Source organism: Pteronotus mesoamericanus, unplaced genomic scaffold, assembly GCF_021234165.1.
Source record: "Pteronotus mesoamericanus isolate MK-2021 breed Mesoamerican mustached bat unplaced genomic scaffold, CSHL_Meso_final scaffold_165, whole genome shotgun sequence".
NCBI classification, from domain to species: Eukaryota; Metazoa; Chordata; class Mammalia; order Chiroptera; family Mormoopidae; genus Pteronotus; species Pteronotus mesoamericanus.
Window position 1 is genome coordinate 296,509 of NW_026555307.1, and position 19,908 is coordinate 316,416.

Genomic DNA, 19,908 nt, shown 5'->3' on the forward strand with positions numbered 1-19,908 from the left:
ATGAGTGAACCTGAGCGACGCTGATGCATCCCTGCCTCCTTCCATATTTTCCGAAACGGGGCTTCCTTGTTTAATATGAAGGGAATTTTTATAACACCAGACTCACCCAAATCTAAAACACTATGAGCACTTGACATGCTAATAGTAGATTAAGCTCTCAGCTGCAAGTTAATGACAATGTAAAATATTAGAAGGTGAAAGGAAAAGCCAATTACTGAGCATCTGTGTGTCAGGACCTTTATGTACAGGATCACATTTATTCCTCCCACTACCCTAAAAGCCTGGCACTATTATTAGCATTTTAGGGATGAAGAAATTGAGCCTGAGCGTTGAAGGAACTTGCCCAAGATCACAGCCAGTAATCGAAGGGTGAAGTCAGGGCTGTTTTGACTCCAAAGCCCATGTTCTTCCATTAAAATACACTGCCCCCCTCCCAGGGACTTGGTTTTAGAAAATGCGCTCTGTAATGAATAAATTGAATTTGGGAAATATGGAACTCTAAGAATTCAAAACATTTCAACAAAGAAATGATGCTGTAAAAGCCTGTCTCAAGGGCAACTGGAAGCTTCTCTACTCTGACTGCCCCCTACTTACTGGGTGTTGCAAATGAACTGCACCCTTTCCCAGAAAGAAAGAAACCACCAGCTTAACAAGGAGCTGGCCTCTCCTTCCATTTATTGACAACACTCCTCACATAACCAGTATTTGTCAGGCACCTTTTTAACCTCTAGGCACACGCCGCCTCCTCCTCCCTCATTCCTACCGCTGACGACACTTCCCACTGACTGAGCGAGCCCTCCCCTGCTCGCCTTTTCCACACCCTGAGGTCCGGCTCCCTCACCTCTGGCCTGTACGTCTGCAGAATCCTAACCTCAGAGGGTTTCCAGGCTCCGGCCACTGTCTACGTGGCTGCAGGAGTTACAGTCAAAATCATAGTGTGAGTTACAAAACCAACCTGGTCCCAAACCTTGGGACCGTGGCCTTCAAGGCTCCACTGAATCTGCTCTCCCCACCTTTCCAGGCCCAGTGTTCACCGCTGTCTTGCACACAGTGCCAGGCTGGACGCCCGTGCCACGTGCCCTTTGCCAGCTCTGCTACGGCTCCTGCTGTTTCCTCCAATTAGAAGACTCTCACTCGCTGCTGAGCCAAATTATTCATTAATCTAACATTTACCAAACACCCACTACATGCAAAGTGCTGAAAGATAACACAAGTGTTTTCAAAACTGTAAGGTGCTGTACAAATATAAGGAATTATCTTGGCCCCATATGGAGCCTGGATTTTATAAGACAATTAATACGATTCTACTGAAGGTTTTTCAAGAGTGGGATGAAGTATAAACAAGGCCAAGATAAGTAAGACAAGAACATGTTTATAGAAAGAGGCAAAGGAGTCAGTGAAAGAAGGAAGTCAAAGAGGCAAGTGAGAGTGAATGACTAAATGTTTGTCCCATAACAGGCAAACCAAAGGACAGAAACAAGGTGACATTGGAAAAGTGGGTTTATCTCTTCCTCAGAGGCAAGGGGAAGAAAAAGACTGATGGGTACTCAGAGATATTTTACCTAGAAAGGAATCAAGACTGAAAGAACGCTCCCAGTGGCCTTTGTCTTCTCCCTGACCTAGAAGGGAGAGTCCTTTGTCAATGGTAGAGCCAAAACAAAACAAAAAAGAGATATATTTTTAAGGAAGGATGCTGTGCAGTAAAAAATTTAACCTTGCCCAAAAGGAGGTCAGGCCTTTGTCCTCAGCTAACAATGTGATTTTCACTGGGGGATGGCACACAAGAAAGACTAACAATGCAACTTAGCGGGGGGCTCTGGGTCACACAGTATTAGGTGACCCGGAAACTGAGATCAACCACATCAGCAATCAATCAATCACAGATGGAACCCCAATAGAGACTCTGAATTAAATGCCCTGTGCATACTGTCTCATATCAACTCCAGGAAAGTACCGCGTTCTGGCCCCGTCGGGAGAGGACAACAAAAGCCCCACCCCCGATACTTTCCTGGACTCTGTCCTATAAGCCTCTTACCTTGGCTGATTTTAGATTTTAGTCTGTATTCTTTCCCTGTAGTAACAGCTTTCAGTGGGTTCTGTGAGCCCTTCTAGCTAATAATCAAACATGCACTCAGAGAGTTGCTTCAAGAAAATTATACCGTAGAGCCCCTGTTTGGCATATATTGGAACAGGAAATTTCTGGAATCATTAGGAAAACTACTTCTCAATTTATTCCAAACATTAACATTGTATGCGAACTTATTTCTAGTCCCATTTCCTCAACTTAATAAAGATTATATTATTTATATCACCGAAGAGTGCAAGCCTGCAGTTAACAGTTTAGTAAGAATGTAAAAGTATGTCTATACTTTTGACTTTGTCAAGTCTGTTTTTATATAAAGTTACAGCCATTCTATTCATGCTAATACAATCACATGCCATAGAACGACATTTCAGTTAACATCAAACTGCATGCAGGACGGTCGTCTCATAAGATTATAATGGAGCTGCAGAAGTCCTATTGCCCAGTGATGTAATAATGCAACATATTTCTCACGTTTACGGTGGTGCTGGTGTAAACAAACCTACTGGGCTGCCAGTCATATAAAAGTATTGCACATACGAATATGTGCAGTATGTAATACTTGATAAATGATAATAAATAAATTTGCTATACTATACTTTTTATCATTAGAGCGCACCTTCTACTTATAAAACAGTATGCCACGTCACACTGACAGCAGCCTCACACATCTTGTTTACTCTCCCTTGATTGCATCATTTTCTCTTGTGGTCGCTTCAATCAGGTTTGCAGCCTAGGAGCAACAATCTGTGCCACATAGTCTAGGTGTGTAGTGTGACATTGTCTAGGTTTTTGTAAACATACTCTATGACGTTCACACACAGCGTAGTCGCCTAATGATGCGTATCTCTGAATGTATCCCCATTATTAAGTGGTACATAACCACTAGAAGAGGATTTCTGCTTTTAGAGTGCACTGATTAGCATGGCTGTAAAATTCCAATCCACTCATGGTAATCTGAGGCAGGCTCTGAGTCACTGGTAACAGGATCCTTCTGTATACATTTTACCCACTTTGCCTTCATATCAGACATCTGCACAGAGTTCCAACTGCTGTTTTATGAGTTCTTTAGGAAATTACCTTTTCAGATGGTCTTGTTCTCCTCATCCCTCTACCCAACAGTCAATGTGAGCCCTGGCCAGTGTGGCTCAGCTGGCTGGAGCATTGGCCCACAGACCGAAAGTTTGCGGGTTCAATTCCAGGTCAGGGCACATACCCAGGTTGTGGGTTAGATCCTGGGTCGGGACAGGGGCGCATATGAGAAGGCAATCAATCAATGTTTCTCTCTCTCTCCCCCTTCCTCTCTCTCTAAAAAAGCAATAAAAAAATGTCCTCAGATGAGGATTTAAAAAAAAACTCAATGTGAACCTACCAGTCTAAATCCAAAAAATATACAATCCAAATAACTTCAATAAATCTAACCCTTGTATTTTTCAGAATATTCAAGAAATGCAATTTATCTCTTGTGTTCCACTCCATTTGTCAAATATCCCAATAGCTGGTCACTTTAACCACATTGTAACTTCCTAATAAACAAACTTAACAAGATAATTTTTAAAAGGTGACCTTAGCTCTGACCTATGTGGCTCAGCTGGCTGAGTGTTGTCCCACAAAGAGAGAGATCACCAGTTCGATTCCCAGTTAGGGCACATACCTAGGTGTCTGGTTCAGTCCCCGGTTCAGGCATGTATAAGAGACAACCAATTGATGTTTCTCCCCCCCCATGGATGTTCCTCTCCCTTCTCCCTCCCTTCCCCTCTCCCTACAACACAATACATACATACATACATACATAAATATTTTTAAAAGGTGACTTTAGAAAAGTTGTAAGACAATATCAAAAAATTAAATTCATCATCTGAGATGAAAAGTTTAGGACGAAAAATATACTGAACTAGATTTCTAGACCACCTGAAACAGTAAGAGCAAAACAGACAAATACATGTGTATTAAATACATACACTAAGCAGAATGCAAATGTAACACATAGCATCGGTTTGGAAAGCACTGTATACAACCTGAACAGCAAAAGAAGCTACAAGGCAGCTGTATCAACAGTTCTTATGCTCCAATTTAACTACCATAAAAAACTAGTTGTTCATAAACGAATAACGTGTGTCCATCCAAGGACAAAAAGAGACTTAGTTCCAGCAGCACTGACTCCTCAAGAGAGATGAGTCTTGGCTGCACTAAGAAAAGATGCAGACATTGCCCTAAGGCTGACCTGATTGTCACAGATCCCCGGTCAGGAACCACCCCCTCCCCCAAAGATCCCCGACGGTGGAAAAGAATATAATAAGAAAAATGCGCAAATAAAAGAGAAAAGTTAAAAACTTAAAAGGGAGAGAATAAGAGTACTCAAGAAGTCATGCACGACGTGGGAGAAAGCCCATTGTAACATACGCCTATAAACAACTCTTCAAAGCTTACAGAAAGGTTTATAGCCATTCTCTCCTCTAGCCCTAATAACAACCCGTTATTAGAGGAGAAAACCGTGGCTCAGAGAGCTGACTGTCACGCCCAAGGTCAGGCAAAAAGCTGGGGCTGCAGTTCGGGCCCTATCCCGAAAGATCAAGTAAGGAGTGACACGGAGACACCTGGAGAAGCCAAGTGCAAGCATAGAAGTGCCCTGAGGAATTCAGGAATGTTGCAGATCACGGCGGGGGATAGGACAAGGAGCAAGGGGCAGAGAGTGGCCAGGAGACCTGGGCGTGAGCAGCCGCCCCGGCTCGACCCTGCCCGGCCCAGCCTAGCCCGCCGCACTCACCCGAGGCCCGGGCGGGGTCGCCCGGCGCTGCGGCTCCTCCTGGCCTGCGGCGGCGACGGCGGCGGCGACTGCAGGGGCCGAGGCAGGGACGCATCATGCGGCCGCGCTCATGGCCGGGCCGGAGCGGGCCTCGTGCCTCGGCTCGGGTCGCTCCCACCCGGCCGATCGGAGAGGGGTGGCCGCCCAGCACACACCGAAGCTCAGAACCCTGCCTGGAGAGCCTGGCTGTGCGACCCCCGGAAGTGAACCCCGGGAGGTCAGCGGCGTCGTGCTTGCGTAGTTCCGGCTTCCCCGCTCCTGCTCCCCCCGGAGGGCAGCGTGAGGCGCTTTGCGGAACTTGGTGGCCTGGGTTCCTCTGGAAGAGAGGCTTTTAAGACTGCCAGTTCATTGAGGAAGGCAGCTTCTAGTCACAAGCTCCCCTCCCTAAAGTAAAAGGATCCCTCCAAACTGAGATCCGGAAGGGAAAGGATTGGGGTTACGGGCTGCCGCAAGGTCCAAGCCACGCGTTAGGCTGTCACAGTAGGTCCAGAGTTCTTGCTCAGGTGACTCGAGCCCGCGGCAACCTCTCAAGACTGTCAGCTTTAGGTGTGGCCTGTGCGGTGTGCGAAAATGAGAATTCAGAAAATGGGGAAATGGAGGCGAGAGTGAAAAGACGGAGACAGAAGCACGTGGGGAAAAGGGGAAGCGTACTGGACTGGGGATTGGAGGCCCGGTTCCTGGGGTCCGCTGAGGCTCCGGTCACCCTCTCTGAGGGACCTGGACACCAGAGCGTCCCAACGGTTCCTTGCAGATGATGAGTCCTAAATTTTTTGAAGGTAGACACATTTTTTATTTATTTGGGTTTCCTATAATACTTGGGACAATTGCTGCAGGGCTGGGAAGTAGATGATCAGTGTTGTAAACTGGTGAATACTCACTAAATTGTGAGATTGAGAAAAGCAGTAATTACAGCTAAGAAATCTATCAGAATCTCACTGTCTACAAGCCACTTTCTCACTACTTTCCGTTCTTGCCCCCCCGAAATATTTATTCTAGCTAGACAAACTTTAGGAAGTAAGGGGTGCATTAATCACAAAAATTCCAGGTTTAAAAGTTTAAAATTGTATTAGTAAGTCTCGAACCTCTGTATTCAGAGTGGTGCTATGCGTCCAGTCACCCCTCACTGAGCCTCCTGTTGCCTGGTATATTTGTGTCCACAGGGAGAAAAGTGAGGTTGGCCTCCAATCAGTGGTCAGTTCTTTTCACAAAGGCTGAAAGGATGGTTCTCTCTGATAACACCAAGACTATACTTGAGATATACTTGCTGCAAGCAATGTTAAAAGATTATTTTTTAATAAAAGTTTAAATCATGACTTTCATACAAGTATAAACACATGTAAAAGATTTAATTTTGAGAGATGACTCTAAAGGGCAGGCACGTATATAGGCAGTCGGGAATGCTGAAATGAATTTGCTTACTAGATGCAAACTGGCTGCTGTTTCTACAGTAGGGGCGGGAGGTCCATTGAACTTCTACCTTTCAGGATTCATTTGCATGTCTGATACCTGTGGGCAAGAATCACTTGCATTGCTATTCATTCTCTACACTCTATAGAGTTATAGATAGAAAGGAAAAAACCTCACAGGGCCAGATAACCCAAAATGGTGTTCCAGACAGTACCTAGTTGGTCAATGAAGACACCCAATAATCTTTTGACTCATTTCAAAGTCTTTCACAAAAAGGAAAGAGGAGGGATCCCTACCCCATAATTCTCCTGAGTTCCCACACTTGTTATGTTGCTTGTGTTTTTAATTACTAGTTTAACTTGTTTATTGTAACTTTAAAATTGCATCCTTGCTAAAGAAAATAATAGCACTATACAAATCATTCATTAAAATATTTAACAAGGATGGCAACAGTTGACAAAAACAATTCAACTCTTATCAAGGATTTTCATCTGTTTCTCAACAGAATTTGTATGTGGTCTTCTGCAAGTCATTTCCCTCTCCATGCCTCAGCTTTTTCTTTTTTACTGTCTAAAATATGAGATTAGACTTGATTTCTAAGGTTTCTTCCTGTTTTAAGATTGTGTTTCCACACAGAGTGTTTTGCCTCTCTCTGATGTCATTGAGGTCCTGGGAGCTGAAAACCTCCTAAAATTGGAGGTCTTTGCAGGGAAGGAAACACCCCATGCTCCAGGTTAGTTCTGTTTTCCCCTCAGGGGCTAGTTTCCAGCTAACTAGTCATCCCAGGAAACAGCCCTTTTTAAAGTGGAGGCTGTATTCAAATATGTGAAAAGAAGCTCAGCTCTAATTCAAAGTAAAAGGAATGAATGCAAATTTAAAGTATAAGGAGATCCCATTTTTAATTGAGTAGTTGGCAAAATAAAAGTTTGGTGATACTATGTGTTGGCAAGGCAGACCAAACTGGTGCAATTGTAAATTCACTCAGCTCTTTTGCAGAGCAAGATAGCAAAATGAATCACAAAAATTTAAGTGTACATACCCTTTGACCCAGCAATTCCCCTCTTTGGAATTTATCCTACAGATACACTCACCCATCCGCACAAAGATGTTTGCACTTGAGTATTTATAGTAGCATGTTTTTAGAAGCAAAAAACTGGCATCCCCTATATACTATCAATACATTAAAGAAAGTAGGTTGTATACATAAATGGAATGCTGTGCTGTGCAGATATAAAAAGGGAATGAGCCATGGCCAGTGTTGCTTGGTTGGAGCATCGTCACGTAAACTGAAAGGTTAAGGGTTTGATTCCCAGGCAGGGCACATGCTTAGGTTGCAGGTTTGATGCCTGGATAGGGGCACATACAAGAGGCAACCGATCAATTTTTCCTCCCACATCAATGTTTTTCTCTCTCCCTCCCTCCTTTCCCTCTCTCTAAAATCAATGAGCATGTCCTCAGGTGAGGATTAAGAAAAAAGAGACAATGAGGCATATTTTTATGAATTAATATGGATGGTCTTCCTGGTATATTAAGTCTATTGTGTAAGACTGAGTATTTTTGTAAAAAAAAAGAAGAGTGTGGGATATATGTTTTTATGCACATAGAATATTTCTGGAAAAAAATACAAAAAGCAGATGTGTAACTTATTTTTTAACTATTTCTTCATCTTTTAAGTACATAAAAATATAATTAAAAGTAAATGAGACAACCCAATAAAACAGTTGGCAAAACACTTTAACAAATACTTCACAAAAGAGACTTTCCAAAACAGTGTTCATTTTCATTAGTCATCAGGGAAATACAAACTCAAACCACAATGAGTTACTATTTATGTATCAAACATGAAAACCCCCAAGTGTTGGCAAGCACTGGAGTAACCAGAAGTCCCATATGCTGCCGGTGGGCATATCACTGTCAAACCCCTTGGATAGGAGTATCCATTGTTAGGGGTCTCCTTGTTAGGAGTGTCTGCTGAAGCTGAGCATACTGTACCTCTGTGTTCACGAAGACAGGCGTACCAGAATGTTCACACATGACTGCCACAATAGCCCTGAACTGGAAACAACCTAAAAGTCCATGAGCAACAAAACGGATAAATAAATCGTGGTATAGTCATACAGTAAAATATCATAGAGAATGAAAGTATATACTACACATAACAATACAGATCAATCTCACTAATATGATGTTGAATAAAAGAAGACACAAAAGAGTACATATTATCTGATCTCATTAAAAAGAAGTTCAAAGTCAGGCAAAACTGATCTTTGGCATAGGAAGACAGACCATTGAGGGGGCATATTTGGGTGCTAGTGATATTCTGTTTCTTGATCCGGGTGCTGGCTGTATGAGTGGTCACTTGGTGAAAATTCATCCAGCCATGTACACTTATAATTTGTTTGCTGTACTTCAAGTAAACAGTGGAAGAGAAAGAGAAGACAGACAGACAGACAAAAGTGCAGAGGTTTGCTCCAGAAGGATGCCTTTTGGGTTCATTCTTATATTTTCCATGGAGTTTGTAGTGTTGAATGCAACAGCCAAATTAAGGAAGCCAGAAGGCTGAAACTCCACAACCTATGGTGTTAGACAAGGCCCAGAAAGTGGTAGGATGTGTCCCGAATTCCTTTTCGCTGGGCTGCTGCACCTCCAGCTCCGGGTAGAGCCTGCTGGGGCTCCATCCTGCACTGGCGGGAGGGTGTGTGGCCGGTGGCCAGGCACAGAGCAATTACTGAGTGTCAGGCTCTGGGCCTGGCACTCTGTGTCCCCTGGGTAGCCCAGGCTCTCTCTTTTATGCCCTTTGGGACTTGATTTGGAAAGCGTCTTCTCCCTGGAACCCCATCTAAAATTTCTCCCTCCCTTCGTTTCTGTAACATTTCACTTCCCCCTCCCAGCTTTGCTCCTTGTCGCATCTCAGCTAACTTCCTACCTCTTTCACTTAGTTTTCCTGTTGTTCATCCCTCATTGCAATGCCAACCTCATGAAAGGCAGGGAGTTTTGTTGGTCTTGTCCACTATTGTCTCCCCAGTGCCTGTCAAAAGTAGATACTCAATAATAATGCTTGGAAAGAATGAACACACTATGTTTGGCCCCTTTCATAGATGAAGAAACAGGCCCATGAGGTTAGGCAATGTGCTCAATTAAGGTCACACAGCTAGGGATGGAGAGCCAGGATTCAGACCCTGCTGTTTTATTCTTTGCTGCTGTCATAGAGCCTCACAGACTCATTTCATCCTCACATGCCTGTGAAGGTGTATGACCCCTTTATACAGCTGAGGAAACTAAGGCTGGAGTTGAGTGATTGCCCAAAGGAAGCAGAGAAGCTTGCAGACCTCCTGTCTGGCTGTGATGGTCCTGCTCTTCATACTGTACCATGCCCCGTGAGGAGTCGGCGGCCATGCTCCATACCAGCACGGCTCTCTACCGAGCTCCCAGGGCTGGCCTTTGTGTGACATGATTCCCCTGCTCCTGCCGCCAGGACTCAGCCCACCAAGTCTCCTGGAAGCAAATCCCTGCCCTTTTGTGCTCTGGTTTCCATAACTCAGTCCTCTTCTTGTCCTCCCCACCCCTCACTGCATCCTGGCCTTAGACTCACAATGGCTCACTCAGAAAGTATTTAATGATTTACTCTGCGTTTGGCACCATGCTAGGTGCTGCAGACACCAGTGAGCAAAACCAGGCATGTGTCCTGCCGGTAACGTTTATTAACTCAGAGACTAATTGAACAAATAAATAGGTGTACAAACTGTTATGTTCTTATAAAGTCAAAGGACATTGTGCGGTGAGAGGCTATACCTGGGAATCTGGCCTGGTCTGGGGGTCACATGGAAGGCTCTCTTTAGGATGTGATATGTGAAGGACACCTGCGTATTTGCCAAGCAAAGGGTGCGGGGGGTGGAGGAAAACGCTTCCGAGCAAAGGGTTGGTGGGGAGGCCCTCAGGTGGAAAGCAGCAGGGGTTGTTTGAAGTTCTGTAAGGGGCCCTTCTGCGTAGGGCCAAGGAGCAGTGAGTCCAGGCTGGAGAGCTTAGAAGGGGCCGGGTCATGCAGGGCCCTAACAACCAGCCGCACCTGAAGGACAATGAGAAGCCACTGGAGGATTTGATCACGTTTGTGGTTTCTAAAGGTCATTCTAGCTGCTTTGTAAAGTACATATTGGAGAAGAGCAAGATTATATGCAGGGAAATGTCAACTCATAAATGTTGATGGAGCAGTTGAATTAGAACACCACGTTTTGTAACCACCGTAGTATTGGGTTGGCCAAAAAGTTTTAGTTTTTTTCGTACAATGGCTCTAATAGTGCTTAGTTGTTTTTAACTTCATTCAAAACAGTTTTGTTAGATTGTATCATGAGAGCATGCATTTTTTAAAAAACTTATCAAAATTGGTGAATTTTTGTGCAGCCATTTTAATATTGAAGATGGAAGAAGATAGGCAACATTTTCAGAGTATTATGCTTTATTATTTCAAGAAAGATAAAAACATAACTGAAATGCAAGAAAAAGATTTGTGCAGTGTATGGAGAAGGTGCTGTGACTGATCGAACATGTCAAAAGTGGTTTGCGAAGTTTCTTGGCATTTTGGCCAAATGATTCTTAGCTGTGGGGCTGTCTTATGCATTGGAAGATGTTAGCAGCTCCCTTGGCCTCTACCCGCTAGAAGCCAACAGCAGAAGACAGCTGACATACTCAAAATATCCAAATCCATAAACTTCTTGGTGAAAATGAAAAATACGTCTTTTATTTTACAGAAAAAAACTAAACGGACTTTTTTGCCAACCCAATATTATTGTTAATGGATGCTAAACTACTGGAAAATAGGATATCTAAGTCTCAAAGCATCTTCCCACAGATTGCTAATTATTACAAAGGGAAAAAAGGTCCCTCTATAGTTAATAAATATATCACCATCTAAACCATTGGTCAAACGTAGTGTCAGCAATAACAGGACACACTGATATTTGTGCTCCTGATACAAGGGACTGAAAAGGACACACATCAATTATACATTACTACTGCCAAAAATTATACAGTACCCCGACTCTATAAAGGAGCAATCAGAAAAATCTAAACAGAGACACTCCACAGAACAACTGGCCTGTAGTCCTAGTACCTATTAGTGTCTTGAAGGGGGGAAAAGATGATATTCTGGATTAAAGGAGCTTGCTTTTGAAGATGGAGAAAGGGGTCTTGAGCCAAGGAATGCAGGAGGCTTCTAGAAGCTGGAAAAGGCAAGGAAACGATTCTCCCCAGAGCTTCCAGAAGGGATCATCCCTGCCCGTACCTCAGTTTTAGGACATGCCCTCCAGAACTATAAGATAATCGATTTGTGTCATTTTAGCCACTGAGTTTGTGGCAATAGGTTACAAAGGAGGACGGAGAAATAGGCATGGTGGGCAGCCAGAAACAGAACTGATGCTAAGTCACCACCAGTTTTATCTTGTATAATTGTTTTTTGGACTCATTCTCTAATCAAGGTATTTTTGAATATTAATTCAGTCATCCATTAATTTACTATATCTCCTTCCTTTTCTTTCTGTCCTTCATACAGCATCATGAGATATCTTAGCAAATGCTCTGTCCTGAATATCTGTTTTCCTTGCTTGCCCAGAACCTGTCCCCCATTCTCCTCACAAGAGCGTCTCATTTTCCTGTGGGGACCCACCCTTCCCTTGCTCCCTACCCAGAGCTGATCCTCGCTCCTGTCCAGATGTGGCCAATCCACTTATCCCAACAACCCGGCCTCAGAGCTGGAGAGGATGAGCGCATGAGCAGCGCTGGTTCTCGAAGGCCAAATCCTGGGGCTTTTGCTGGAAGTATTGAAGCAAGAGAATCCATTTTTCCACTGAGGCTGCTAAGTTGAGAGAATATAAGCCTGTTGCTGCTAGGGACCACTTTTTTAAAAGAACCTAATCTGAGAAGGAAGCCAGCCCAGAGGAAAGCAGCCAGGGCAGGGAAAGAGACTAAGTTCTGACTGATCACACCATTTGAGCCCCTAGATCTTTCTGAACCAACCCCAGAACTTATCAGTTACAGGAGCCAATATAGTCCCTCGCTTCAGAAAACCAGTATGAATTGAGCTCTGTCACTTAGAACTGAAAGAATCCTGGTAAACATACTTTCCAGGTTTAGATATACTACTTCTATTATATTTCCTTGATTTACCAGTCTATACATCTCACAACAGAAATAAGGTTACCCTAGCATGACTCAGTCGTTTCATTGGTGCTTCCTCTTCTGGGGGGCACAAATATTTTTTGCGAGTAGTCTGTTCTGAATATTTTCCAGACCCAGTGTCAAGTTCACTGGTCTGTGGTTTGCAGAACTTACTTTTCTTCCCCTTTTTAAAAATGGCTAGGTCATCTGCCTCTCTTCAACCCTCTGGCAAGGTCAGAAGACCTTTAATGAAATAGGAAGAGAGAAGGTCTATGCGAATCTGTTGAAGAGAAATGATATTTCCCCCAAATGGAATTTGACCCCGAATGAGCTCTCTCTTTTCAATTTCCCTGAATAGTTGGTATTGCCAGCCAGGCCAGGCCTGCACGAGGTGTGCCTTGTGCTAGGTTCACTCACTGAGCCAAAGGAGGGCTTCCTCCAGCTGCAGACACAATCCTCCTCTGTTCCCATAAAATATTCAAGACAGGCTTATATTCTACTGGACACAGGTCAGAACTTACAGGACCCAACAGCATGTCCACCTTGCTGTAGCGTCCCCATGAGGAAGTGAAGGCTGTACTTTGTCCCTTCCTGAGTTCACATCAAACTTGACATGTGCAGAGAGCCAGCCTCTCGTACATGGTGGTCATACCAAGCTGCTTGAGCAAATCAGAGAAGGAGCAGCACTATGGCACTGAAGGCCCCATAGCTCCTGTGGAGCTGCAGCTCCCAGCTTTGTTTCTTCACATAGTTCCCGGAAGCTTTCCCCAGCAAGCCTGAAGGTCAATAGGTCCTCTTCTCAGGGACCAGCAGCTCCATGCTTGGGGCACAGGAAAGATACCTGATGATCCATCCGTGTCATCTTTTCTCATGAGCAGCAGGACTCCAGTTCCTCCTGCACAACTCCTAAAATTTCAGAGAACCCAGAGTTTTCTAAAATGAACATTCAGCCCCATTTCAGATACCGCTGCCATTATTTAAAGACAGGACTTTATTACTTCATATAACCAACCACCAGAAAGAGCACTATAGCTCTGCAGTGGAGCTGTGGCAATGTCTTTGGAGTGTGAGGTATGGAGCCCCTACTCCAGAATCAGATACTTAATTTTGCTAGGTGCTGGAACCACCTTTGACATGAATCCGAACTTGCTGGGGAGATGTCAGTTTCTGCTTCTACGCTTCCTTCCTCTAGAACTATAAAAGGCTTCCACTGGAAGTTGTGTTTATTGTTTGTGTTTGCTGAAAAAGATGCAGCCTGGCCTAGAACTTCTGGAGCAGGATGAGGTGGAACCTATCAGCCTTTGAGATGCCCTCTTTCAAAAAATAAATCGGCCTCAAATTGCCCTTCTATACCATGCATCCCTGTCTGACTTTATTTAAAGTATGTTCGTTAATGCTGCGACCTTATCCTAACTCTGGAACAGGCGGCGGGCAGGAAATGACAAACGGTATTTTAGGGGTGAGGACACTCGTGGCGGGAAAGCAACCAGAACCAGGCATCACCCAATCGCCCACCCAGGAGCTCGCAGAGCAGCCCGCACCTACCCCACCCTTCCCGGCCCGGGAGACCACCCTAGTTTTAAGCAGATCCAGGGAACGAGGTCCCCGGGACCCCTAACAGCGACCCGCGGGAGATCTCCGACCGCGGTCAGAGGCGGGGGACCAAGCCTCCGCCCAGGGACTGCCCCGGCCACAGGCGACCCTGCCGGACCCCACACCGTCGCGAGCGCCCGGCGCGGGCTCCGGCACCTTCCCGACACGTGACGTCGCTCCCCGGCCGCCCACACGCCTGCGCAGACCAGGCCCGGGGCGGACGTGGCTGCCTGACTGACAGCTGGCGCGGGCGGGCGCCTCGGAAGGACCCGGCTCTCCGGTCAGCGCAGTGGCTGCACCTCCGAGCCCACCGGCGCCGGCTCGCTCTGTCCGCTCGCCTGCCTCTGTCCGTCGCGGTGAGAGGGGCCCGCAGGTGCCCGTGGGAGGGAAGGTGGGTCACGGGGTCCCCGGGCAGCGCGCGAGCTCTCCGAAGGGCGACAGCTGGAGCGCCCGGGGCGACCGCACGGGCTACTCCGAGGTCCGGCGGGAGGGATGAGGGTCATGAGATAATGCAGGGTCGAGGACCTTGGGCCGCAGGGATTCCTGCAGGATCCGCGCGTGCTGGGGGCGGGAGTGAGGAAATGGGAAGGAGAGCCCACGGTATGGGGGACCGTATAAGGTGTCCCCACCCCCGGCAGATGGTGTCGCCAAGTGGCTTTGGGATGGAGCCGGTTCCTCAGCCTTGCAGGGTTGGGGAAGAACCTCCAGACTCCTGGAAAGGCTTGCTGAGGAGGGGTGGCCTGGGACCAAGATGGGAAAGACATTTGCCAAGTCGTGCGTGTGTGTTCGGTTTTAAGTTTGCTGCCTCTCTGCCTCGGGGTGGCAGAGGGGCGAAGTGGGTGGGAAAGGGAGAACGGGCTCGGCCCGGGTGCCTGCCCTGTGAACTCTGCCTGTGCCCTCGCAGGGCTCCCCCTCTTCCCGACAAGCCAGTAGGCGAAGAGCAGGCTTGCAGAGGGCACAGCCGTAGGATGCGGTGTTAGAAGCTCAGCGTAGGACCGCTGGTTCAGGATGGGCTGAAGCAGTGCCCAGGGTCTTTGAAAGGACTGGGCTTCCTAGAGATGGGAACATTTTCCCCTTGTACTGGTTTGTGCTTCCCTAGGTTGTATGTAGAGTGGATTTGGGAGAAGGAAACCGGGAAGAGGAAAAAGACTCTGCAGTAGGCACTGGCCAGCTCCTCCAACAGTCTGGTTAAGTGCTAGGCAAGGGTGCCAACCTGCAGAATGAGCAGGAACTTGCCTCTGAGCTGGCACAGGTGAGGAGCCCTGACGTGGCCATTGCTGCTGTGGTGAGTCAGTGTTCAAGGCAAGCTGACATCTGTCAAGGACCAGGCTGCTTTAGCTGGGCTGCCACCACAGCCATTGTCACCCAATGCTAATGTTTCTGATTCATTTTATTAGACCCACTTCCTCCTGAAGCCTAAACCAGGGCAGCCAAGATGCTTAACACTGAATTAAGCAAGGAAAAGAAGGAGACTTAGAGTGTATTGCGTGTGAGCGCTCCTTCCTGTCTTCTCATATTTCTGTTTGGAAGTGTATGTTCTCCAGTTGTTCGGTCTTTCCCGTTGGCTGTCACTCATTTTCATTTCCACTGTTCAGATATATAGGACTGCTTATATATATGAAGTACGGGGCGATCGGCTCTGGAGCTTGGCTCACGATGAGAAAGTTGACTCATAAAATTTTCTTTTTCCATTAAAGGAATGAAGATAGCTGAGGATGCACACGTGGGCCCTCTTAGTGATCAGTAGATTATTTTAAGCCTCCCATTTGGTTCTGGAATTCATTCCATGTTTTGTTTGTTTGTTTGTAGTGTTTGTCTTTTGTATAGCATGTGTCAGTTAATATGAAGATAGTTTGTATTATTTGAGAATGCAACAACTAAAGACAATGAAAAGCTACTGAGTGACATTAGTAAGTTACCAACTTTATAAACTTGCTACCGAATTCCAGAAGGTGGACAATCCACAGATACCAGATGTGGTTCTCTTTTCATGACAATAACTTTGGTTCTTCACAGGTAAATTGCTTTATGGTGACTCCAAATGGCTCTGTAGGGACTTCTTCTAGGACAATCTTTAGGAAGGGTTTAGACTGGGATGAGTTATGCTGCATGCTTCCCTCCCTCCCCTTTCAAAAATGAAAATAATCAGGTTAAAAGAAACATCAAAAGCAGCCTTGAAAGATTAAAAAAAAGAGTCATGAAAAGGCAACTGGCTGCAGGAAAGAGCTGCAAAGGGAAGAGTAAAAATCCCCTTGCCAATAACCCCTCGTTTTTACATGGCAGCACTTTGCAAAGCGCTTGCACATGCAAAATCATAGTTGATCTTCACAGTAAACTTGGAGTGATAGGTGGTGCCACAGATGAAGAAACTGAGCCTAAGTGACTTGCCCAAAGTCACTTAGGCACTAAGAGGCAAAGCAAGGTGTTAAACCCAGCCATGTGACACCAGATGTGGAAAGGGATGTGGAAAGGATCCGGTCAGAGTATCCTCACATCCGCAGGGCCGCCGGGCCTTCCCAGCGTCAGTTGGCACAGCATCCTTCTCGCCCACCATTTGCCCTTCTCGGTATGTCAGCCTAGCTTGCTGGTACAGATGCGCCTTCATCACTTCCCCCTACCCCAAGCCTGAGAGAGTCTGCATCTGCTCAGATTTGTTTATGAGTCTTTGAGAAATCTAGTAGGAAGTATGATTGCAGGGAGTGTCTTTTGCTCAAGTGCTCAGTGTTTCTTAATAGTCTAGGTGTCTTCAGCTGTGTGATGCAAGAGACCAAAGCAATTGTAGGGAAATTTGCCATGATCACTTTCCTCGTCCTCCATCAGGAAGGGAAATGCAGTGTTGTGAAACTTCAGAAGCTGACCCAGTAGTTTTGTTTATTTTATCCAGTGTTTTTGTAAGTGGCATTGTTTGGGTAATGGTGACACTTAAAAGAAAAGACACACTGCACAGCTGTTCTCATTGGGGAAGAACAAGGTTTGATCCCTTTTTCTAGATTTGGGCATCAAAAAAGGGACTTCAGCAAGAGGTTAATGTAGATATGTTTCAGCAGGTCAGTGATACAAAACAGAATTTAAAACCAAGGCAAACTTGGGGCACATCAATAGAAATATAGATCTGGAAGGAGAAAGGTGATAGTTCCAGGCTGCGCCATGCTTAGAATATTGTGTTCTTTTCTAGACAAAGCACCTAATGAAGGATATGGGGGGGGGGGGGAGGGAGGCGGGAATCAAGCACATTCATTGGAAATTGCTACAGTGCTGAATGATTTAGAGCTGGTGCCAGGACCCAGCTTTAGGAACACTCAGGACTATTATTTATCAAACTTGTCCTGTGGAGGCCCAAGATCCCAAAAACCAAAGGACAAAAGTTATAGTCCTGAGAAAGACATGAGTTCTAAGAACTTTAAGTTGTCAGAGCAATCTTTTAAAAACTGTGAGTCAAATCATGTCTCACCCCAGTGGCTTCCCAGTCCTCATGGGATCAAACTGAAACTTGGTCTGCTGACTGACCTCGCCTGTTTCTCCAGCTTCATCAATGACCACACTCTCACTCACAGAAGTCCCGCCTTCTTCTGTGCTTTGAGAGCGTGGCTTGCTCTGCCTCAGGGTCCTTGCACCGGTGGTTCCTTCTGCCAGGTTTTCTCATGGCTGGTTCCCTGTCATTGAAGTCCCTGCTCCAATATCACATTTACCGAGACATTCCTTAACAATCAAAATAATTTCTTCTTGGATCCTAACCCACTCACTCTATCCAGTTACACTGCTTTTTACCCCCATACCAATATAAAAAATGACCTTACTTGAGAATGTTTTCTTTTACTGTCTGCTCCCCATTTACCACGGTATCTGTGGTACCCCAAACAGTACCTGGCATATAATAGGTGCTCATTAAACATTTGTTGAATGAATGGTATTTATGGCAATCAGACCTTTTCATAGATGGGAGGGATTGCTTCCTTGGTAGTTACTGTTGGGTTTTTTGTTTGTTTTTTCACTAGAGACAGTCATGCATAAGCTGACTGGCTGACCTTTGGGCAGGAGAATTCACACATTTGAAAGACAGTAAAACCAGATAACTTCCTGTGTTAGTTTCCTAGGGCTGCTGTAAAGAAGTACCATAAACTGGGTGGCTTAAAACAACAGAAACTTATCCTATCACTGTTGCAGGGACCAGAATCCAAAATCAAGGTGCTGGCAAGGTTGGTTCCTTCCTGGGGGCTCAGAAGGAGAATCCGCTCACGCCTCTCCCAGCAGCCCCTGGTGGTTTCCAGCCATCCTTGGTGTCCTTTGCGTGCGGCCGCACCCCTCCCTCCTCTGCCCCTGAGGCGCGGGCCTCCTTCTCCCTGTGTGCCTGCATTTGTCAGCCCTCTGTATATATGCCTCTGTTTCTTCTCTTGTAAGGATACCAGTCAAACTAGAGTTAGGACCCATCCTGTTCCATTATGACTTTATCTTAAGTAATTACATCTGTAAAGACCCTGTTTCCAAATAAGGTCACACTCACAGGTTCCAGGGGTTAAGACTGCGACATATCTGAATAGGGGGACACGACTCAATGCATGACAGCTTCCAACTTTAAGATCCAGTGACATTTTTAAAGGGACAAACTGGCAGGAGGTGCTGGGTTATTTGTAGGGCTAATGACATGGGTTTGGATAGTTGTACGTAAAGCTTCCATGATCCTTACAACTTGCAAGGTGTCAGTCTCTTTCTGTCACAGGTGAGGCTGGTGAGGGTCGAGGCAATTGAGTGACTTGCCCAAGGTCAGACAGGACCCCATGAACCTCCCAACTCTGATTACAAAGGCTGCGGCCCCCCTCCCCCTCCCTGCCTGCTGCACCCGTAATAGTGGTGCAGTAAGTAGGATTCGAAACTTCCTCCACGGCTCTTCAGGGGCCCCGGGGGGATTATTTCCTTTGATGTGTCCTTATTTGGCTTTGCCCTGTCCTTTTGCTGAGGAATAGCTCCTTGATGTCCAGTCGTGAAATAAATGGCACAGCTGCACATGACACGCCCGTGTTGGCCCTCACACGGCGGCTTTGATGGGAGGTGGTATCATTAGTAGTTGCGTTTTCCCTTGCGGAGCTTTATCAGTGGTTCTGAAAGCCTTTTCTATAAGGTTTTGAGAGTTCTAAGTTTCCGTGTCTCAGATTTTGACCCTGAAGGGGTATTTCTGATGTTCTAAAAATGGGCCAATCGGGAGTTCATAGAGTAACTTTTCTCATTTGGGGGTGATGGTGAGGGGGTAGGGGGCGAGTGAGAGCAGCAAAATTCTGAAGTGACTTACACCTCTACCTGCAGAGACCTTTTTACTTCTGGCTCTGTCTTACCCCAATACCAAATACCCCCACTCCTTATTTGATTGAATTAATTTCTATTAGGTAATATATGCAGATGATACAAGATTCAAATGATACAAAAAGTCCAGTGAAGCCCTGCAAACAGAAAGGTCACTGGGTTCGATTCCCGGGCAGGGCACATGCCTCTGTTGCAGGCCAGGTCCCTGGCTGGGGGATGTGAGAGGCAGCAGACTGACGTTTCTCGGGTACATAGATGATTCTCTCCATCCCTTCCCCTCTCTCTAAAAATAAATATATAAAATATTAAAAAAAAAAAAGTCCAGTGAAAAGTCGTTTCTGGCTCTGCCCTCCCTCCCCCTCCATGTTCCCAGCCTCGTCCCCAGTGGAATCATCCTGCCATTCTTTTGTGTCTCCTTCCAGAGATCTGATGTCCTTTAATGTCCCCAAGTGCCACCCCTAGCCCTCCCTGTGGGCTCTGCTTCCATTCTGACTTTCCATTCTTCCTCCTGCCTTTTCAAACCCCTTTCTGGGCAGACCCGTCTATTCCCACGTGCTGACTGCTGGTGACAGTA

The 19,908-nt window shown here is 45.9% G+C and overlaps 2 protein-coding genes across 7 annotated transcripts in view; one reads left to right on the plus strand and one right to left on the minus strand.

The window, feature by feature from the left end:
- ZDHHC7 (zinc finger DHHC-type palmitoyltransferase 7) overlaps positions 1-5,075 on the minus strand; it is a 28,259-nt gene extending 23,184 nt beyond the window's left edge. Inside the window, exon 1 of the mRNA XM_054588913.1 lies at positions 4,851-5,075. The gene's annotated coding sequence lies outside the window, so the exon portion shown is untranslated. The remainder of the gene's footprint in view (positions 1-4,850) is intronic.
- Positions 5,076-5,173: 98 nt separating this feature from the next.
- Positions 5,174-19,908, plus strand: part of KIAA0513 (KIAA0513 ortholog) — a 57,642-nt gene continuing 42,907 nt past the window's right edge. For 3 of the 6 annotated variants that reach the window (XM_054588914.1, XM_054588918.1, XM_054588919.1), the window contains exon 1: positions 14,278-14,430. The gene's annotated coding sequence lies outside the window, so the exon portion shown is untranslated. Of the gene's footprint in view, positions 5,666-14,267; positions 14,431-19,908 lie in introns of those variants that run through there. The other 3 variants (XM_054588917.1, XM_054588915.1, XM_054588916.1) reach the window with 3 other exon arrangements.